Source organism: Thalassophryne amazonica, chromosome 21 (genome assembly GCF_902500255.1).
Source record: "Thalassophryne amazonica chromosome 21, fThaAma1.1, whole genome shotgun sequence".
Lineage (NCBI taxonomy): Eukaryota > Metazoa > Chordata > Actinopteri > Batrachoidiformes > Batrachoididae > Thalassophryne > Thalassophryne amazonica.
Genome location: NC_047123.1, coordinates 35847250 through 35871460, shown reverse-complemented (window position 1 = coordinate 35871460; position 24211 = coordinate 35847250). Strand labels below are relative to the sequence as shown.

Here is a 24211-nt window from a genome sequence, read left to right as displayed (position 1 = left end):
CAACTTTTTATAGTATGCTGCAATAACAAGGACAAACTGGACTTTGGGCTAGCCCGTACATTATTGCCATGTGCCAGATTCAAGATCTATTAATGCCATAGCTTAGGTTTATTCCTTTTTTCCACATGTACTCAAGAAAAATCAGTGTGTTGCTCCATGGACAATTGCTGCTTTTCCCATATTCCAACAAGTCACTCATTTTCTATCACCTTCGTTAACAAAATGGGGCTCTCAGGAGAGAATGATTAAGTTCAAAATGTTTTTCTTTTTCATCCTCTCTGGCTCAATGAAGGTTCTCAAAAGGTTTACACAACAGCTCAACTACTTGTTGATGTTGAAGATGTTTCACCAGTCAACCCATTTTAAAACTGGGTCGGGAAGCATGCATTAGCAGAGTCTAGAACTACCTTGGGTCTAGGATGGCAACAACCCAGACCGACAACAAGACAATCTGCACTTCTTAAACGTAACCATCTATCTGCTGCAGCTAGGTGAAACATGGGCTTGTCTTTGGCCTCCTCCAATCACAGCCGCAGAAGCTGATGACTCCTTTAGAAGTGTCTTGAGTGTCTTGGTGGCTTTCATCATTTGTTTCCTTCTTACACAGTTATTCAGTTTTTAAGAACAGACAGGTTTACCACACAGTACCATATAGTATTTGTATTTCTTAAAACTCTTTAAGTATATACACACATTTTGGCAGCAGCCATGAACATACATTTCTGTGTTTACAGTGCAGCAGAGTGCCAACAAACCTAGAAACTATCAAACAAAAACAATATACTGAGCAGAATATAACATGCAGAATAAAATCTTGTGGTGTCTTCCCACTGAAATTCAAAACTACAATAACTGTACAAGAACCTGACTGTAAATTTGGAATCCTATTTGGGTCAATTTGTCACTTTCTGAAAGCTTGTTCTGTCTCTATAATTTGCAGCACTCTCAGTTCAAAAAATATCAAACTGAAGTGACAAGAATGGGTTTTTGCTTCACCAAGCCGGAAATGGAAGACAAGGAAGTCGCCCGAAATGTGTTCACCTGGCAGTGCGACACCACTGAAGCAGGAGTGAGTTGTTTTCCATTCAGACAGGAAAAGAAACATAATGACGCAATTATAAGAATTACACATAAACGTTCATAACATAACATAACATAATGTGCGTGTGACACAGAAAGCAGCAGCACAGGGTTCGAACTGGACCAACACTTCGTGAACAAACATGTAGTTTCATTTTGGGGAAAATATTCCCTAACAAAAACATTTTGTTAGTTTTATTTATCTGGATTTAAAAAAAAAAAAAAAAAAAAAAAAAAAAAAAAAAAAAAAAAAAAGCAGATTTAGTGTTGAATCTCAATTAACAAATGATTCACAACCAGTGAGTAACATCTTTTACTCTGAGTTTTCTCATTGAATATTCATTTGTTTATGTTGTACTGATTCCCATTAATGGCCCCGTGAATGCCTTGGTCGCATCACCAATGGGCAAAGTGAATTTTAACAGCTGCTGTATCGTGAACGGATGAAAGTGGAAGCTTGCAATCACTGAGTTTTTTAGAGTTTGAGACCTGCAGAGCAAATCTTAACACATGAAGAAAGAAACATTTAAAATTTTGACTTCAAGGTTAAAAATCACCAACTTTAGACTCACTAGCAAAATGCTACCAAAGTCTTTCTGCTGGTTACATGCGGCACCTGCTGCTGGATGCTGAAAATAAACTGAAATTTACTTTCTGTTGTGATTTGGCTACTGTCAAAATCCTTGTTCCAGCTGAATCATTGCACCACATCTGTTTTAGTCGGCACTGCCTCAGGAGCACGCCTGTCAGTCACACACCAGCAACCCCAGACTGAAACGCCTCATAAACAACAGCCGCGGCTCGTCGTCTCGTCTGCAGCTACTAAACATGAAAATTTATACAAAAGCCAGATTGCACAAGAGGGAGAAGACAGTAGAAGGGCCATTTTAAAGGGCTTCTACCAAACTGCCGGTGGAATATTTTTGCTTTCCTCCACACTTTGCTCAGACATCCCACCCTATTATTATTAGAAGTGTGTCTGTGCTGCACAAAGCATGCAAAGTATGCTGAGATGCAGAAGCTCTCGACCACCATGAGCCACAGCACTTACGTTCTGCCCTTCAGCTGTCACGCCTGACTGAGTAGATCATACACGTGACAATGATTTTGAGAATTCTACTAAGTGCACGACGATGAGAAGGTGACTGTCCAAAATCCTGCCTTCAAAGCAAAACCACTGAGAAGATGAAGTGAAGTTTGAACTGCTGGTTTCCACAAGTATACGCACATAAACTTGTGTGAAATCGAAGTGTTTACATTCTGAAAATCCACCATACTCCACCATAGGTAAGCAGAGTAGGTCCTGATTAGTACTTGGCTGGGAGACCACTTCAGAATTTCAGGAGGCGTGCATGTGTTTCCCCATGCAGAATGGGCGTTACATCATGAACAGGATCTGGTGTAAAACTTGTGCTGTAAAAAAATCTGCTCAGTGACCCAAAAGAATAAAAAAAAAAAAAAAACAACAACAACCCACATTTCCATGTGAAATCAGAGTTCGCAGTATCTATCATATAGCATTAATTTGGTAAGTGTGAAACTGGGTGGGACTGAACAATCAGAAGTTACATCACCTATAGGTTTTTTTATTTGCTAATTTGCCCCATAAATTTCATTCCTATCTGGGACATAAGAATTGAGTTTTTGGGGATTGATGCTGCCTCACCTGGATGGTGGAGAACAGACAGCAGTTGGTGGGATGAGAGACCAGATGGATGGTTTCCAGCAGCGTCCACAGGCTGTACATGAAGACACAAACATCACATCCTGTTTGAATGAAGTGTTATTTCTCCCCAATTCTGTCCAACATCCACCAACTGTTTCAATGACACTCTGCAGTCATATTTACTGATTATGGAAATGAATGTGCAGACTCTATGCACTCATGTTATTCTCATTATAAAGAAAGGCTAAACTGACTGCATAGATTTCCAATCTGAATATATGTTTGGATCTGAGCCAAACTGCATTAAACAGCCAGTAAAGCAGTACTTTTGCCATCTAATTATCAAACAAACAAGTTTGCGGCCATAAATGTTTGTACATTCAAAGCATTTGTCCATTTATCTATTTGCACCAAAAACTTTAGGAATTCATAGACACACAGCGTTCAGTGACATATTTAAAATACTTTGTTAGAGAGTTTCCAGAAAACACATAAGAATCTGAACAGCACATTTCACATAGACACAGAGAGAGAGAGAGAATTCAAAAACTGCGGCAAAAATATCGATTACAATTCAAACATGAAAAGCTCATTTTTAATTGCCGGGTAATGTAAAAAAAAACAAAAAAAACAATCCAGTCCAGCTTAAAAAGGACTTTGGAAAACAAAGCAAACTAACAAACATAACTAGTTCGATAACAATAATGAAATTATTTTAACATTAAACATTTATGTAGAGATACATAATTTTAATACTACAATTTTTTATGTGTTAATCTAATTTCTTACATTATTACTCCAATGTATAAGAGCTGGTGCAATGCAATATTAACATCTGGAAGATGTAAAAATAAAAATAATAGAATCTAATTAAAAACATCAATCCATTAAGTAGTGGGAAAAACATTCAAGATGAAAATGGAACAAAAACTACACTAAAATAAGATCAACAAGGCTTCGGCTCTTCCATCTTCCCCCCACAGTGAATATGAAGCAGCCATGTGCAGTAGATTAAACCATGTCTATGCAGAAGACGCTACACTCAGAAATCAATTTCACCGTCTACAATCTGCATTTCTCCAATTCCCGCTCATACTAACAAGCTGCAGGTACAAGTAATCTGAATTCATTTCAATAGAAGCAGAGTGACCTTGGATTCAAATGAAGCAAATTATTCAGTGAGAATTTATGTGTAAGCGTGTGAACACACGAACAGTCCAAAACACCTCCCACGTTCTGCACCGCGTCCCTGGTGGAGATGGACCACACAGCTTGCTGTATCGTCACTGAGCTTTTAACTGCTTGCAGACAAATGGTCTCCTGGCACTTCAGCACTTTAATGAGCCACGGGGGTCCTGCAGGAGCTACATACATCAACACAGTTTTACCATCTCTTAACAAACAGAGCAGTGTAATGAAACACTCTCCCTCCTGATATGAGAAACATCTTTCAAACACTGTGACCAAAGCTGCACAGGGAGCTAAAACAATATCACTCTGGTACAACTGGAGAATGGCAGCCAGGGCATCGTAATCATGTGGAGAAATGATGGACCAGCGGGCATGATGATGTCATTGCTTCAGAGCAACACACAACCAACCCATAATTAGGAGATAATCTACCAAAATCACAACATAAATCATGTCAATGGGCTATACAAGTGTACACTCTAGATGCAACTCCCTCATCTTTTGTTTTTGTTGGAAGAAACCTCAAGGAGACCAGACTCAGAGGAGTGGCCATTTGCTATGGCAATTCTACCAAGGCACAAAATGCAGTAACTTAGGACAGTTGCAACTAACACAACAAAATATACCTCCGTGTGCAGCACTCAGTCACTCGGGAGATATCTAGAAACTTAGTCTGCACCAAGTGGACTGCTCACTGGTCTTCAATACCTTCTGCCACTCAACCAAGTGACTTCCTCAGAACTTTATTAAAAAATTATTTGAGTATGTCAGACAGAAGGTATCTATTGATAAGTTCGCTTCTATTGGTCCCCAAGACTTACCACTCATCAAAGCGACCTCCTCCGCTCTAAAGAATTTCTCGATTGTCTGTGTCTGCGGTGATTTGGAGATGATGTTGGGTGGTGTTGACTCACACATAAAGTAGATCAGAGTCTGCAGGTGTAGCTTGAAGAACTGGGAGCAGCCCAGACAGTTCTTCATCACCTCCAGCCGGTCCGTCTGACATCAACTTGGACAGAAAAATACAACACAGTGAAAAGTAAGAAAGGCAGCAACATGTCAACAATATTCTTATTGGCAGAAGAGTACGAGTACCTAACTAACGTACCCAATATTACATTTTGATATAAAAACAGAGTCCTTTGCCATGGGTGATGTGGTACATGAACGTGAGAGACAACTGAATGCATTCTGAACAAAATAAGAAGTTACATTTTGGTTACATCATCATGGTGGACAGGTTGGCCAGATCTCTACTAAACTTTCTGTGAAGGTTTTGTCACGTCTGAATGCAACAGGAAGTGGAATTTGCTGTAGTCGACGTCTACTCGATGCCTTGACTAAATGTTGACAGATGAGGCCACAGCTGCCCATTAAGGAGCCACTTACTATAACGTCCCCTCTGACGAATTCATCCCACTCGCCATCATACCAACATTTAGGCCTGGCCACCATCCAGTGTGCATGCAAACACTCATGCGCACACAGAAATACAACTCATCAGATCAATTAATTAGCCCTTGACCGCTCATTTATCCCCAAACTTATTCAGCCATCGCTTCCTGCCTTGTGGTATAAGAACGACACGGGTGGAATTCTGTCCGGTGTTTACCGCCTCAGTCTCAGGAAGTTGTTTCATTAGCCACATCAATTAGCCTTACCATTTGTCCCAGGTTTGGTACCTGACACAAATGGAGAGAGAAGAGGAATCTCCTCAATGTGAGCTGACAGCTGCAGACTGAACACATCTTGTTCTCTTTGACTATAATGTGGTTACTTTAAACTGAAATAATGGTGCAGCAGGACAATAAGATTATACATCAGGTAATTAAAATCTCAGACTCATTGGTTTATCTTCGTGTAGACTTTCTAAGTTCCTGTGATTGGCTGGAAGATATTCAGTGCGTCAGTGCCATCATTGAATCAAGGTAATCAGTTACAGTCAGGATCAGTGTGCCGCTGTGAACCAAATACGACTTTATTCCCTACACGTCTAATGGAGTTGTCAGTGCTGGAGCTGATAGTTGATGATGTGCGGTAACAGCGAGGTGAGTGGACTCGATAGCAGAAAACAAGCTTTGTACAACAGCGTGACGTTCACCCTTATGTGAAATTCTTACTCTGGTCAGGAAAAAAATTATTAAGTGCAAAAGACCAAAATTCATAACACCATCTCTCACCTAATCAGCCGAGTTACACTAAACTTTGCACACATACGTGTCAATTAAAATATACTTGTTGTTAATGAACTGAGACTTTGGCAGCAGCTTCCCGGCGCAGCAGGCTGAGCTCCAGCCAAACAGCCAATCTGCCTTTGGAGAGTGTTAATGTTGACCGCCAGCTGGAATAAAGGGTTAACCAATTAGCAGTAAAAGGATAGCGCTGTCTGAGATGCCGCTAATCCACAACCAGTTCAACAGCCGTAAACGCCACAGAGGGGTCACGGAGAGGTCAAAGAGGTGAAGAACTGTGGGAGATACCAACGTTCGGCGTTCGAATTTGGTGGTTCTGAGAGTTTTGATTACATCAACACTAAAATATGAAAAAGACACATATATGGGTTTTTTATATATATATATATATTTAATCTCAACATATTGCAAGTATGACTTTTGTGGTAACAAGAAATGATTTTTCCAAAGGAAAAACAAGGATTTTTTTTTTTTTTAAAGAAACTGCAAAATTTCAGTTCCTGTTGGCTAGAAGCTATAAAGCAGACTTGAGCCTAGATTTCATGTTTTTGTTTAACAAATTTTGAATTTGTGTCTAACAGACAGTTCAACTGTGCCCAATTTCTCCAATCATCAGTGTCTTAGAAGCTTCCCTCATTCTTCATCTTGAAGTGACCCTACTCTAATCAAAATTACATAACAGAACAATACGATATGACTTGGAAATGTTCTTGTCTCTTTTCTTAAAACAAACAACCAACAACAACAACAAATAAAACTTCGCTGTAAAAGTGATTATTTAGATACACTCTAGAAAAATGGAGGCATACTTGTACTGCTGCACTGAATTTCTACTTTAGGGTCTGCGTTTTTAAAAACATCTTTCAACACAACTTGCAAACTCAGAAGTAATACAATTACTGAGAGGTGACAATTTTGCACCACCTCACATTTAACTGATATATTACAGTCACTTGTATTATACATTAAAATGAACAGAAATTTGCACAGAAATCTGACAAAACCATCAATCAACCAGAGCTGTGTGGCATCCTGTTGCCTTTACTGGTTTTCTAGCTTTTTAGTTTTGAACAATTCCCCAATTAAAAAAAGTTGCTCTAAGATTGCTTCTAAGATTAGAATAAATTTGTCTTCTAATTTTTTTTCAACAAGTACAGTTTAACATTTGATAAATGTAATGTACTGCAGCTCATTATGGTTTACTGCTATACTGAGTTTTTGAGTAGAAAAAGTACAGTTTGTTCTCTTTGTATTAGCAGATTCCTTGCAGTGAGTCGGGACCTGCTTTTGGTGTAATTCAGAGGAAACTTCATGCAGTCTGATACTAACAGCAGGGTGCAATGACCGCTGAGCTCAATCTACTGAAGTAAGACACCACTACCTCTTTTCGCTCTCCTTTTCTGAGCCATAGATCATTTTAGATACAGACATCCTTCATAGTGGTATGAGGGCATTTTTCCAAGCAGATATTAAAAGGGGTCATAATATAAGTCACTATTTTCTTTAAAACAGATCAATCTTTTAGCAAAAATACTACATAGTCAGTAAAGTGATGGCTCCTTAAAAACAAATGCAAAACTTGGTCTCTAAGAAATAAATTGCACGAGTTACGTTCAATAGAAAAGGGAAGGCGGACCAGGACTGACATCACATGCCCATTTCATAATTCAAGACATGCAGGAAAGTCATTTTCAGAATCTATATGCAAATTAATGACTTCCTCGCAAAGAACATTATTATATCACCTGGTTTATTTTTGGGTTGGTTGATTTAAGTTTGCAGGAGGAGTCATAATAAACAGGATTTAACCTGAAAAACTGCTAAATTCTGAAATGGATCTGCAGGCACAGGAAAAGCCGAGCAATTTTCACAAGTGTAAAGTGTGCTTGTCAAGAGAAATTGCTGTCCTTCGGTCCGTCCTTCCATCCATCTGGCAAAACCTTTTGCATTCTAAAACTCAACAACTGTAAAACTCTCAGAATCAAGATTTTTGTACATTAATACTGGGAGGTCAAAGCTTTGCCTGCCAAATAAAACTCATGCATCTCTGACATTTATAAATGTCCTTTTTTACTAAATTTTCTGTTTCAAGTAGGAAATGTATCAGAAGCCATGAAATCCTCACATTGCCCATTAGATGATGACAAAAGCTGCTTAAATGAGTGGCAAGGTGTCAACAGTTTATCATTTGAGAAGTTCATTTTTGATGAAAATAAGATGGACTGACCAATTTACAGTTGTGTCTCTTGCACTGAAAGAGTAAAGTATTTTATTTATTTATTTTTTAACCAAGTCCTGGATTTCACAGTGATTGACATTAAAATATGTTTGTAATAATGGAAGTCACCCATCCAAATATGTTTTCACAACAACACAGTTTCTGGAGAAAAAGCCACATCTCACCAAAACAAACAGAAATGTTCCAGGAGATTAAAATATACATTTTTAACACCGCGAGACAGCAATTTGCTCAAGAACTCATTTGTAAAAACTGAAACGTTTGGGTCTCATCTGGAGTAAAATCCAGTAAATGGTCAATTCGGATAAATCAGCATTTTGAAATACTTATTTTGAACACACAGAAATTAGCAGAGCTATGAACTCTAGTGAGTGCCTTTATAGTTACATTCTCTTGTTGGGAAAAAGCTGGTGATGTTTGTATTCTTTCTCCTGTAATCCATCATGCTGATATAAATTTGGCTCTGTATTCCCTGAAGGACATTGGTTTGGAGTCTGTTTTTGTCTGGATGTACTGTAGGAGGCTTATCTTCACTGTGACTTTTTCCCTAAAATGTAATGACAATGAAATAAACATTGCTTGAAAAAACTTTGTTGCTTATCATTTAATTCCTGCTTGCCCTCCATCTTTAGATTTTTTTATTTTTTTTAGTCTCACTTGTTGGCCAGCTGAGTGAGGCACAGAAAAAAAAAAATATAGAAAGAAGAGAAAAATATAAATTGTGGGCTTATCAGTCAAACAGAATGTAAGTCAGAGGGGTTTCACCTCAGACAGCGCACACAAAAGAGGCTGATAAAACGCAAACTCTGAATTGGAAATGCATTATCTGAATAAAAGTAAAAATTTATCTTTGGGATGGCGTGAGAGAGTGAAGCAACCAGGGGATCTAAATTATTACCGGATATGATCAACAAAGAGTTAAACCGTTTTTAATAAGAAGCGATGAAAGGGAAACGACAGAAGAAATAGATTTAGAATCCCACAGAGGAAACACACAATTTAGGCACATGATGATTGTTGCAGAAACATCAGCAAAGTGACGGACACATCTATAAATCCCGCTTCTACTGTCTGCATCGTGGCGTTCGAGCACAGAAGGCCTCAGCACTAATGGTACACACTCAACTGTCAGATTAAGGCTCATTTAGTCCCAGCAGGGTTTTCAATTACCAATGATTAAAACCCCCCTTTGTGCTCTATTTTAAGAGAAACGGGGTCTGTTCACGAAAAGCCAAGAGGAAAACACAAGCTGGAGGGAAAGAAAGGAAGCAAGTGTGACATTCAAATCATCCATTAAATTCTGATTGCTTTAATTCAAGGCGACAGTTTAATTCGGTTTACGCCAAAACAGCACGAGAGTTTTCAGTCGGGAGAGCCGTTCACTGTGAGGGTACGTAGGGAGGAAAACAACCTTATTTTTTTTATGCTGGATGTCCAGAATGAAGCCACAGCTCAGGTCAACATTACTGAGTGCAGAAATCAGAAGTAGAGGGTAAACAGATAAAACAGGACGCACTTACTCCATTAGAGCACAGGACAGAGTTCTGATTCAATTTGTCATCCAGAGAAAACACAGATCCGCCAACATCCCTGGAGTCTGTTTTTGTTCAAATGTGTCTCTAGACGTCAGTTTCCCTTTCCATCACACTGTGCGCTCGTCTCCTTTTTGAAACACACACACACACGTGCATGAAACAACAGGTCTGACGCTACAAGGACTTCCTCTTTATTCATAGGAATATAAATCATGGTCTCGAAGTTTCTACATTCGATCCCACTTATCAGTTTTCATCTCTGAGCTTTGGCATAAAAGCAATTCAATGGTGAACAAGAACGAAACTCCAAACCACAGTGACAAGTAGCAGTAAATCAAACAATACAAGCCTAAGCTTATTCAGACAGAATTAGATTTATATGTGGAGGTGGATTAATTTTACCACAGGACAACTGTTATATTTATGGCCGATTCACACGAGATAAGAAATCACAGTAGAAATGAAAAGATGGGAGTGGTTCCTCAGTAAACAGGCCAGAGGCACCGCCATCAAAACTCTAAAAAAAAAAATTAAAATAACATATTACCTGGCGTCTGTGTTATTCTTTTTTATTCCAAGTTCTCCACTCTGTGACAGAATGGATTCATCTCTACAGTACTGTCTTAGTAAGTTATCTGTTGGCTTCATGTTCTTTTTGGGAGGGTGCACTCTGTTCCATGCGTGTACCAAAGCACACCAGGTGCTCCAAAACCTCTAAAACAAGCACAAAACAATGGTGACCCAATTCAACTGACATTGCATTTCATGTGTAGCTTTATTTTTAATCTGCACACTGAGAGAACGCAGAGTTTAAAATGATCACATGATTTCAGATATTGTGGCCATAATGTGTGTGAAAAGATTGATGCAGGAATTATAATTAAAGAAAACGCAAGTGTGGATGTCAAATTTCTGCTGTTGTCAGGTTGACTGCCTACAAAACACCTCTTGAAGCAACTCCGTATTTGAGTTCAACCACAGAAAATTCCTTTTACACTGGATATGATGGAATATTAATTAATATGTGTATTTGCACTGCGGTAGTAAAACCTGAGGTAATAAAAAGGTAAAGGTTGCCAGAATCTTTAGAACGTGAAGTCAGATAAAATGACTGACACAGCAAATTCAGACAGGACTAAAATAATTAAGAAACTCTGATAATAATTACATTTCCCAACCTCCCCATGTGACTAATCCCCTCCAAATTGGGCTCCAGACCCTCTGACCTTTTCCTCACCTTCTCAAGATTCAGAAGCAGAACAAACAAACATCACAGTAATAACTGCAAAGTCAAAATCAATGAACTTAGTCAACAAATGCACCGACGTCATGGAACCCCCCCCAAACAACCAGTCCATGAACGCTCCGAGCATGACTGTGATAGCGTTATCTCAACACATTATTTGCTGGCCAACAACAGTGTCACAATTCCATTCTGTATATTTTTGGACAGTCCCTGTTCCATGTCATCACTGGACATCATGTGTATCTGCACACACGTTTGTAATCAATGCTTTAATTAAGGACTGTATAAAGGCTCATCTCACTCAGTCTGACACTGATTGGTCGGGGCTTGTCATGATAATGATGTCACTACCTGAACTCCTGCAGTTTTAAAGATCAGACTTGTTGGACATGAAAAAAAATTCCAGAATTTGCCTCTGGACAACCCAGTCTCTCTGCAGTTCATGGTGGCATTACAAAAAGTACATTAATCTATTGGTTTGTGACTGGGCACGAAATGTGGGGATGAGGCGCTTTTCATGACGGGGCACGAAAAAAGCGTCAGACTGAGCTGTCCTATACTTTGGAAAAGACAAGGCATGCATGCTGTAAAATACAGTGAGTGAATAAATAGATAAATATTGTCATCTTATCCATCTACAGATTAAAAGAGCAAATGAGGACGAACTCGTCAAAACCTTGTGAACTTTGACGCAAAAGATTAAATTAAAAACTCTGTTTTGCTTATGTAATATCGCACAGACATGTCTGTCACCTGCTGGATGGTTTGTAAATGCCTCTACTCAGAAATGTACTAAATCAGACAAACACACCATTATTACGTTATGATGATTTTATAGTGGTTATGTTCTGAACATATATGTTACTGTACTCTGCCTGTAAAGTGTTACCCAAACATGCATGTTGCATGTGACATTCTCTTGCATGTGCATCTTTGCACACGAACACAGATGAAGCACCAGCTTGTTGTTTATCTGTGTGTGACTGCAGCAGAAGGTTTAACTGCTCACAAATGATCATGTCCACAGGAGCACTGAAGAAAAAAATAATGTGTGCCCAACACGCACACACCAACAACACGGAGACACAGTCCTCTCTCAGCCAGCCCATCAAATCTGAAATAGGACTTCCAAGCTTGGCTGCCTGAGTTAAGCTCCTTCAGCTGCAGCATTTTCTCACCTGCGGCCTCCCCAGAAGCCGAACGCCTCCAACACACGTCTGCCCTCCTGCTCCTGGTTTTAATATGGTCATAAAACAAATCTTAGAATTGACTTGTAAATAAGATGTCTATCCCCGTTACGAGAAGATAAATCATGTTAAGGTTTTAAGGTGAAATCCGTACAATAAATCTGCATTAAACATTAGTTCCCATTTACTGCAATATCACAGTATGCCAGAGGTTACACAGTAACTCCGCCCCCACCTGTCATGGCATGTTATGATTTTCTAATTACTCTGAAAAATGGCAGAGCACATCTCCACCTGAGTGTGTCGTCGCCGATGCCACCAACAGCTGCTGAGACATACATCACTCTAATTGGCTCAAATGGCGCTAATATATGCCACCATGTTGCCTTCATGGATCAGCAACATCGCCTTTTGAAAAATCAATACAGCAGCAACATGCTGGGACAGAAGAGCGTTACGTTCAATAAGCAGCCCAGTGACTTTGGTATTTGAGCGTTAATCTTTTTGCTATCCGCCAGTGGGGAGGGCGGTAATTGGCGGTAATTGCAGGGAGATTAAGGCGTGAGATAGATAGAGCAGGAACTGAAATATGCCTGGATGAACAGTAGGTTTACTGTGGGTTGGAATGTGTGTGTCCACTGAAATATTATTGTAATTATCCTGAAACAAGAGCCTGAAAAAAAAATGTGCAGAGGGCCACAAGTTGGTACTACTTAATTTTCTGATGAGTAGACACCACTAGTGACACCTAACATCACTGATTATTATCATTGATGTTGACATTTACTGCACTGATAAACAGCACTCCTTACCACCTGGTGATGAGTATGCTCAGATGGCGGGGTAAGCTGGAAAGCCTAAATGTGTTGTGAGGGTTTTCTGGGAATGTTTGTGGAAGAATGTGTCCGGACAGCCTTCAACTCACACCTCTGAAGAAACTTCTCCCAGATCTCGAGGGAGGTCAGGGACATGGAAACAGAGTGGTCCATGTTCAAGGCCTCCAGTGCTGAGGCAGTTGCTTTGAGCTGTGGCCAGAAAGTAGTCGGTGCTTGTTGTGGCGACAACCAAAGAACCTGCTGGTGGACTCCAGCAGTAAGGGAAGCCATCAGGCTGAAGAAGGACACCTTTCATGCTCGGTTGGCACAGAGGTTTCTGGAATCAGTGGGCAGGTACCAGCAAGCCAGAAGGACTGCAGCCTCAGTGGTGGCTGAGGCAAAAACCTTGGCATGGGAGGAGTTGGGGAGGCCATGGAAATTGACTTTCAGTCAGCCTCACGGCGATTCTGGCAAACTGTCAGGCACCTCAGGAAAGAGACAGTTCTTAGCCCAAGCTGTGTTTAGCAGGGGAGGAAAGCTGCTAAACTGGAATGAGGATATCATCAGATGGTAGAAAGAACACTTTGAGGATCTCCTCAACCCTACTGATATGCCCTCCGTCAAGGAGGCAGGGATGGAAGGCCCAGACGGATCTGGTGCCATCACCCTAAGTGGAAGCCACCGAGGTAGCTAAAAAAGTCCTCAGTGGCAAGTCGTTGGGGCGGACAAAATTCATCCTGAGTTGCTGAAGACTCTTGATGTTGTTGGGCTATCATGGCTGACACACTTATATGTTGCATGGAAGTCGGGGATAGTACCTCTGGATTGGGAAACTGGGGTGGTGGACCCCATATTTTAAAAAAAAAATGGGACCGGAGAGTGTGTTCCAATTATACAGTAATCGCACTTCTTAGCCTCCCTGTGAAAGTCTATGTTAGGTTACTAAAGAGGAGACTTAGACAGTTCATTGAACCTTAGATTCAGGAGAAGCAAAGCGGGTTCTGTCCTGGTCGTGGAACAGTGGACCAGCTCTTTATCCTCACAAGGATATTGGAGGGATCTTGGGAGTCTACATGTGTTTTATGGACTTGGAAAACAAGTATGACTGGGTCCCTCGGGGTACCCGTGGATGGTGCTGCGGGAGTATGGGGTAGCGGATTCACTGCAACGTGCAATCTGGTCTCTATCTGACCAAAGTAGGTGCTGTGTCCGCATTCTGAGCATTACATCAGATCTGTTTCTGGGACTGGACTTTGCCAGGGCTGCCCCTTGTCACCAATTCTGTTTGTGATGTTCACTGGCAGGATTTCAAGGCACAGTCAGGGATTGGAGGGTGTCCAAATGGTAAACTGACTGCATGTGATATTTCTGTTAAACCTTGAAGTGAAGCTGAAATTGTACATTACAAGAACATCGTGACTGTTTCATTTAAACAAGGCAGTGTTGGTGAACAGAGTCCAATAAATAAAACTGATTTGCGGTCCCAGTAATTAAGGACCTGAGTGTGTATTGTATTTCTAACAGTCCCTGGAGCTCTGCTCATTTATTGACTGATAGAGTTGCACATTGTGAAAATGTAAAGCAAAAATTTAAGTTAAAAAAACAACAACTTTATATTCAATAAAATTTGAAAATCTTGTAGGATTATTGTGTTCAAGCACATCTCAACACATCTGGGCTACATTTTCTACATTTCACATTGTACAAGAGGCAAAATGTTATAATTTTAACATGACATAAATCTTTGAAGTGACATGAGTAGACAACATAAAAAATTACACAAACTTTTTTTTTTTTTTTACTTTTGACCACTGAAGAAACAACATGCAGGTATTTCACCCCCACCTGAATGTCCTCAGAAGGACATTAATGTGATCATTTGAACAGTACACACCAGCAAAAGTATAAATGAACAGGAATAAAGAGAAAAGGGTGTTTAGTCGGGTTGTTTTATTGTGATGGAGAACTTACAGCTCTCGTGTTGCTGATTCGACACTCCAACACTGAATGTGTTTGATTGCTTTGACATTTTGTTGACCGTGTGGCTGTACGGTTCCTATTTGGGGCAGATGAATGGATAACATTATCTCAACTGCCATCCTGCATAACTACTTACGCCACATGTACAAAAAATATAAAATTCTGCCTCCTAAATCAAGTGACAGATAATACTATAAAATTCCCAACAGAATGTCCTTGATAAAGCCGTTTGACGGGAGCGCCTCATTATTTCCTGGACTGATGACTTCTCTATCTGTAGTTGATCTGAGATTAAAGGAGAGACAGAGAAAAACTGTGTTGGCCACCAGAAGACATAGATCACTGCCACCGCGCTGCAAATAGAAGGCGGCTTTGCACCACAGAGGTATTGCCAGGAAATACTCCCCCTTTTGCTTTATATCTGCTTTTCATTCTCGTCAAGATGTCCTCTGACAAAGCAGGCGGATAGCAGATCTCACGTCCTGTCACTGGTCCTCATTTGGGCCATGAAAAGATCTGAGAAATGATCAGCATAATTTGTCTGTAGCCTTGTACTGTAGCACCTGTGCTGCACAGGGAGTCTGTCTGAGGCCAAAACGATATATAAATAAATAAAACAAGCCATGGCCTTGGGTTTTTGCTGCCTTATCACCTCATTACAGCTGTTGGATCTCAAAAAGGCTCAGCTGCCTTCCTCTCTGTCTGTGTGTGTGGAGGCTTTAATCATTTTACCGAGCAAAACAATCAGAGAGAGAAAAAGAGATTTAAAACTTCCATCCATCATGATCTACGCATCATTCTGACCCGCAGAGAGGGACGGAAGGTCAGAGAGTGACTGGGTGCACAATGACCAAGAAGCAGGACAGAGGACAGGATACCAGCTTTTAAAACGTATTTTCACGTTTATTCAAGAACTGCAGCAGCAGTTCAAAATTTATTGTATCCACCTCAAAATTCAGTAGTTTTGATGTTATGCCAGACCAAAGTTGTGTAAAAGCTGCTTGAAAACTACACTGACCTGCTTTTGGAAGAGTTCATATTTCAGTACAGCTGAATTACATGAAGGGCAGCACAGTGGCTTAGTGGCTAGCACTGTTGCCTGACAGCAAGAAGGTTGTGGGATCGCTTCCCACCCTTTCTGTGTGGAGTTTGCGTGGGTTCCCTCTGGGTGTTCTGGCTTCCTCCTACAGCCAACGGCATGCAGGTTAGCTGGATTGGAATCTTTATATTGACTGCGAGTGTGTTTGTTTGTCTATATGTGGCCTTGTAACAGACTGGCGTTCTATCCAGGGTGAACCCTAGTTCATGCCCTATGACTGCTGGGATATGATCCAGCCCCCTGTGACCCTTAACTAGAGTAAGTGGGTATAGAAGATGGATGAATATGCAACTACATTACATGTCAAAGCTAGCAAATACAACTGCCATTGTTATTTCAGAGTGCTTTCACACCAGACTTGTAGTCCAGTCATATTGAGACTTGACCCACTACTAATTGCAAAAAAAAAGGTTTTTATGTGCTTTCTGTGCTAGCTTATCCATGCCAGTGGCTATCACAATACAGTGAGGAAAATAAGCATTTGAACACCCTGCGGTTTTGCAAGTTGTCCCACTTAGAAATCATGGAGGGGTCTGAAATTTTCATCTTAGGTGCATGTCCACTGTGAGAGACATAATCTAAAAAAAAAAAAAAAAAAAGAAAAAATCCAGAAATCACAATGTATGTTTTTTTTTAATAATTTATTTGTATGTTACTGCTGCAAATAAGTACTTGAACACCTCCCAAGCAGCAAGAATTCTGTCTCTCACAGACCTGTTAATTTTTCTTTAAGAAGCCCTCTTATTCTGCACTCTTTACCTGTATTAATTGCACCTGTTTGAACGTGTTACCTAAGTAAGTAAGTAAGTAAATTTTATTTATATAGCACCTTTTCACAGACAAGGTGCTATATAAATAAAATTTCACAACATAAAAGCAGAGTACACCACACAAAACATCAGACAATGGCCGAGACATAAAAACATAAAACATAACACAGGATAACAGAGCAGCCTAAAAGCTAAGCAAACGCTTGAGTAAAAAAGAAAGTCTTAAGTTGGCTTTTAAAAGTATCGAGTGAGCGCAGAGAGAGCGGGAGACCATTCCAAAGCCTGGGAGCAACAGCCTGGAAGGATCGCTCTCCTCTGGTTGCAAAATGGGTGCGAGGGACCATCAACAGATTTTGGTCCAGAGACCTCAAAGCCCTGGCAAGGGCATAAGGCTGGATAAGGTCACAGATATAGGGAGGCGCCTGGCCATGTAGAGCTCTAAAAGTTAAAACCAAAATTTTAAAATTGATCCTGAAGGACACTGGCAGCCAATGAAGCTCCTTTAAAATGGGGGAAATACGTGTCCTTCTGTTAGCTTGTGACAGAATTCTTGCTGCAGAGTTCTGTACCTGTATAAAAGACACCTGTTCACACACTCAATCAATCATACTCCAACCTGTCCACAATAGCCAAGACCAAAGAGCTGTCTAAGGACACCAGGGACAAAACTGTAGACCTGCACAAGGCTGGGATGGACTGCAGGACAACAGGCAAGCAACTTGGTAAAAGACAACAACTGTTATGATTATTTATTAGAAAGTGGAAGAAACACAAGATGACTGTCAATCTCCCTCGGTCTGGGATTCCATGCAAGATCTCACTTTGTGGGGTAAGGATGATTCTGAGAAAGCTCAGAACTACACAGGAGGACCTGGTGAAAAACTACAGGAAACATTTGACCTCTGTAATTGCAAACAAAGGCTACTGTATCAAATAATAACATTGATTTTCACAGGTGTTCAAATACTTATTTTCCTCACTGTATTTCACCATGGCGTTCCACTTTTAAATCTTATAGCGTCTGGCTAGCCAGCCCCTCCCCTCCTGAATGTCAGCATGTGGACGAGTGGCTGTGAAGAGCGGCGTTGGGACTGCACCGACTGATCCATGACCTGCTGCAGCTCTGAAACCTGACTCATGGACCAAAACCTCTAACACGAAGCTGCATGCTCTGACAACAGCATGTCAGGAGGAATATCTGTTAAAGCTCATGTTGCAAGACCACTTCAAAGACATTTTCATGCCACACAAAATCAAAGCAACTAAATAAAAACAAGCTGTAAATACCACGAGCTGTATTTGGAATATAGTAAATGCTCCAGTTCCAGCAGCTGTGTAAGCCTGATTTAATAAGATGAGTTTGAGAGTTGAAGACTGCTCAGAGATAAGTGCGAGGTAGACTTAATAGAGTGCCTGTTATGGCAACCATGTTGCATTTGGAGTAAATAAAGCAGCTCCCAGAGAAGAACAAGTGGCTGGAGACATCTAAACAGACACATGCACTAAGACAGGGTTGCACAACTGCAAATGTTCATCAAATATACAGACATACTACATCTAATTCAGCCAGCCCTGCAAAAACACAGATCATTTCTACTAAAGAATAGAACTGTTAAACATGCTGCTGTGTCCAGTCGAATCCTGGATTTTATAAACAGTGACTTGTATTCTTGTAGTTGTGTTTCCTGCAGTAATGTTTCCTGTGAGTAATGACTCATCCCTCTGACCTTTAACGTTGCTTTATGCTGCATCTATTTTGACTTTTTATGACATCAGGATACCAAATGTTGAAAACATACCCAAGGCCTTCTTATCCTCAGTGACTGGACAGTTTCCCACAGATATTAAAAGAGACTAATTTCTTTTGGCTTGTCCCATTTTGCTCAGGGTCACTCTTCAAAGGAACAATCTGAGCTGAACCATCACTAAAATATAGCAGGGGTGAGTTCTCGTCTTCCATCCTATTGTGTGCTACACGTGTATAAGGATGATGTCTGAAGAATCTGACACAGTTCATATGCCAGAACAGCTTGTGTGTATCTGTGTGACTTTTACATGCCACACATCATGCACAGGCATCAAGAAAGCACAAGGCAAAGCAAAACACTTTAATAGTGGCAAGAAATCAAATTACAAAAACAAAAAGCTCTGTGAGCATTTTTGCAAATGTCTCGCCACACAAACAAGTCAACAACTGCAGATCAAGAGCGTAAATGAAGGTGAAAAATGGCTTCTTAACAAACCCTGCCGGGAGGTCTGCAGGCTGGGTAATGAGCTGGCAAAGGTTCCTGCTGGAGGCCCAAAGAACGAACAGACTGAAGTACAAACAACAGCCTAAAATCCTCGATCTGAACCACAGTCACTGCAAACAAGGTCACCTTTTTCCTCTCCCAAGCAGAAAGACTTTCTAAATGATCTTGCTGTGTGTTTACTTAGTCGTCACTCAGGAACGGAGACAGCTCTTTATAAGGCCACACACCGCTTAAAAACCAAATGGACAATCAGCTCATTCATGGCTTAAAGAAGGCCGCACTCTGACACATGAAACATGGCAAAGCAACGGCCTGCTCACATAAACTATAGAGGTTAACCGGGGGCACACAGCTTCACTTATTCTTACGTCCACGCACACGTCCAACACAGTGGGTGAGTTTGTTGCATTTCCCTTTGATGAAACACGGGGATAGACTTACACAAATTGTTAAAGTCTATCAAAACCATTTCTAAACAACTGTAAATTCCAAGATTGTGAGTTCAAATGATTGTAGGAAGGTGCAGCCACCATGCCAAATATAGAAGATGGCCGAAACTATCAACATCAGCTGAGGGGATACCGGCTTGATGGGTGCAGGAGCAACCTGGGAACCACTGAGTCTGCCAAGAGCTGGAAGGTGCTCAAAAATCAGAGTGGGGGAAAAAAGATCCTGCTCCAAAATCGACACCTTCAAGCTCGACTGAAGTTTAGAGCATGGAAGGAGGGGGTGGCTTCAGAGGAGTAAGAGTGAGGCATTAAGAAAACTCTACCAATGGTTAAGCACGGTGGTGGCAGCATCAAGCTCTGGGGCTGTTTTGCTGACAGTGGATCTGGTGCATTTCACAAACTGAATGGGATAATGGAGGACAAGGTCAACCTCAGAATTCTTCAGCAAAACCTCAACCTCGGGACAAACATGCATCAAAGGTGGTTATGGAATGGATAAAGCAGGCTAACATTAAACTTTTGGAATGGCCTTCCTTCACCTCAACCCTATCGAAAATATCTGGACTGTGCCACAAAACCAACAAATTGAACTGAACTCTACTAATTCAGCCAAGATGAGCGGTCAAATATCCGACCAGAAATCTGCCAGAAGTTACCACAAGCATCTAGTCAAACCTTGCTAAATGGCACTGGAGCAAGTATTAAATGTGCTGTATGTTTAGTTTTTGAACATGTATGTAAATAAATCAACCTTATGCGTCAGATTCTTGGGGCTGTTTTCCTATATATGTTGAACTACGTTTGGCTAATGTGTATTTGCAGTTTTTGGTGAGACAGAAGAGTGCAGCCGGCTTTGGAAGTAATTGTGGTTTTGTCCAGACTATGTGTTGTTGTTGCTAAGAATACTATAAAGTGAACCCAGAGACGTTTGTGATAAAATACTTTTTTGGTAGGATCTATGCCTGCATTCAGCACCTGTAAACATACATTAATTTTATGCTATGCATTACCTATGGCTTTAAAAATCTATTAGACATTGTTCTACAAGTTCAGACGATAGATTTTGTCCTCAACTGCGTGCACAGTGAGTCGAGCTGGAATGTAAATCTGCTGTCTGGCTCCCTTCTAAACACAGAGGAGACCAGGAAGCAGAAATAACCCACAGTAACAATAATGGAAGACTCGCTGACTTGTGGTTCCATTTTGCCGACTCTATCCACAACAAGAAGTTGATTAACAATGTTAATTTATGAACACAGAATCACCAGTCCATGTTTGGAAACGCGATATCTCGTGGAGTTTTTAAGTATCTGAGTTTGGCTTGTTCCCAGAGTCCAACATAAAGTTGTGTTCTGTTGTGGATCTCTCGTTTTAATGACAGCACTGCTGACAGCAGCATTTCAGCTGAACTGCGCTGTGCTCAAATGGGCCCATGAGCCTCGTAGTTGATGTAGTCCAGTGATCTTTAACGACTATCTTTTTGTGAGCCAGCGCCACTAAAAGGTTTGGTCAGGAGATGAGGTTATCGGGGTCATGTTTTAGGATGAGTGGAGGGTTGTGGGTCACAGCCCTGACTCCAAACACAGTGACAACCAAACATGTTCCACTTGGGTTCAACACCGTATCCTATGTCTGCTTCAAAAAGAAAAACAGATGTGTGGTTTTTTTTTTTTAACTGATTAAAGGGGGCATTTTGTATAAACAAAATTTAAGCCTGAATTGACTCATTGTATATTTCTGTGATGGAACTCTGTATCTAGAATCCTGTTCTGTAAGACATGTCCACTGAACCAGTCTGCACTCCATGTGGCACACCCACACTGTCTTTAGGAAAGAGATGGTGTCATTCCACATCTCCAAAGGGAGTGAAAAGGGCACATCGTTTCCATTTAAAGTAAGAGGCACAGAAAGATCATTTTATAGGTTTCCGACATCCTATTTTATTGATTCTTTCCAAGTGGATTACTGTCATCATCTTCATCCCATGGGGAAAATCTCAATGTGCAGTAGAGCACATTACACGGCAGCACAAGAACATGTGTGTGTGAGTGAGCAAGAAAACAAGTGAATTTAAAGCATCACTGCAAAGCACTGTCTGCATCAGATAGAAAAGCGCTACAGAAAATTTGTACAGCTTTCCTGCTGTTTTATTGTTGCTGGCGCACTGCAGAGCTAAACCACAAGAGCGTTACTCCCTTATACTTGCACAACAGGTAGCAAGAATAAAACAATCTTGACTCTGTGCAGCTCCAGTGTTGCAAACCCTCATGTTGCTGTGGGTACACTGAGGGCTAATTAGAACCATCACTGCACTGACACCAATTGCTCTAATGAAGCATCAGCATTTGATGTTTAGTAATGACAATAGTCTTTGACAATTTTTTTCAAACGTCGTTAAATAATAACGTTCTAAATGCAAATACAAGGAGGCTATCCCCTGTCGGAAGGTTGACTTTGGAGTCGTAGTGGGACGATAACATGGCGTTCTAGTATCCAAGAGTGACAAAAGAGAACAGGTGGCACATCTTTAACGTAAACACCTAATGAAAAGAAAGACCGAGCTGAGAGGCAATACATTCGAAGACGCCAGTGATCATTGTACACTAAGATGACAAAAGCCTCGAGGGTGTTTTGGGGTTCCAAAGTGCATTATTACCTGTGAGAACACACCATTTCTGATTCCTGTTGTAGTATACAGGCGTACTGGTGGCTGACCTAATCCAAGGTCGGTTCTACTCTAATTAAAACCACAATCCTTTCATTAGCTCCCATAAGGACTCAACTGAAAATACCAGACAGCAGCTTGATTTGAATGAATGAAGGAATAAAACCCAAACAAAGGCCACAGCCGTACATAATTGCAGAGGAACAGGCTGCCCAATTCAACATAATATGACCAACATAAACAGACAGAGCAGATGGAACCACATCCTGAATTGGAGTGATTTAAGAGATAAAGAAAGGTGCAACTGTGGTCCAGAATTTAAATATAATGTAAGCATAGCTGGTTAGTAATTGTTACAGACACTGGGACTGAAGGAGCAGTTTTTTATAACCATAATAAGGCACAAAGCTTTGTTGCATCAGAACATATTGTTACATATTTAACGTCAATAGCCACTGTGGGTGCGTTTGAGGCACCGGCCTTGTTGATGTATCGTGTCAACCTTTTAGAGACATAAACATATCTTGTTAATCACATTCATGTCTCTGGGTTCTCAGTCTATTAGATCAAAAGACATGGATTCCTGAAGTGACATTTGATGATGTTGATACCTTTGAAGAAAAATAAAGGTCCAAGTCTTTAGGGTCCTGTTGCTTCCTATACTGTGTGTTTGTGAGACTTGGATGCTAACCTGTGGCTGAAGGCAACAACTGGATGTCTGTGGTCCTAGGTCACTTTGGAGAATCTCTGAATATCACTGGAATGACTTTATGTCATATGAGCAATTACTCAAGGAGACTCAGAAGACGAGTATCACCTGCATTGTGAGGGAATGGCAGCTATGACAATTTGGCGATGTGGCACAGTTTTCAGGGCATGAGCCAGCACCCAGGTGCCTCAGTGGTGAGGACCCCAGTTGCAGCAGAAGGCTGCATATCCTTTCACCTGGCTGCAGAATATAAATGGTTACTTTCATGAGGTGAGGATGGACCAGCTCTCTGGGTGGAGATGGACCTGGGTAGTTGCCATCTAGGACCCAAGACAGTTCCATAGTGTGGTGGATGCAGCATTAGCATGATTCCAGACTTGACCTTGTTACTACAAGACTAAAGATGACATAATGGTGGGAGGTGATGGTCTTGTGGTTAAGCGTTGGGTTTCAGACCGGAGGATCCTTGGTTCAAACCCCAGCCTGACCGGAAAATCACTAAGGGCCCTTGGCCAAGGTCCTTAATCCCCAAGTTCCTCCTGGTGTGTAATGAGCGCCTTGCATGGCAGCACCCTGACATCGGTGTGTGAGTGTGTTTGTGTGAATGGGTGAATGTGAGGCATATTTGTAAAGCACTTTGAGCGTCTAATGCAGATGGAAAATGCTATATAAATGCAGTTCATTTACCATAATGAATGGATGAAATAAAAGATAAATGCTAAATATGATCACTTAGAAAATGTGCCCTTTGTTTGCTGTTATAATAATAAAATATCATCATAACAATAAGGGGGCCATTTGGGGCAGTATTAAGAATAATGGAATCAATGCAGATGTGTGTTGGATGGGACAACATAAATGTGTATATTCAGAATTAAGAATTCCTTGGAGGTTCTCCTTTTCTACCATTTGTGGTTCCAATTGACTTTGGATGATGTGTAAGAATGAGTTGATACCATCACTTTGCGCCAATGCTAAAAGCTTAATTCCCACTTTGCCACAACATGGATTCTGAAGGATACATTCTGCCAGAATTTCACGATGTAAATGTCCTCTGACACAACACTGATATGTGGCAGACTGGGAAAGAAACTGGACTGACATTTTCTACTTACATTATCACTGTATTATCATGT

General features: G+C 40.8%; 1 long non-coding RNA gene across 1 annotated transcript; it reads right to left on the bottom strand.

Annotated features, from left to right (window-relative positions):
- Nucleotides 1-2620: 2620 nt before the first annotated feature.
- Nucleotides 2621-10078, bottom strand: LOC117503187. Its single transcript, XR_004558511.1, has 3 exons — nt 9889-10078; nt 4852-4946; nt 2621-2819 (listed from the first exon to the last, which is right to left on the bottom strand). It is a non-coding gene; the product is annotated as an uncharacterized LOC117503187 (long non-coding RNA).
- Between the last annotated feature and the right edge of the window lie 14133 nt (nt 10079-24211).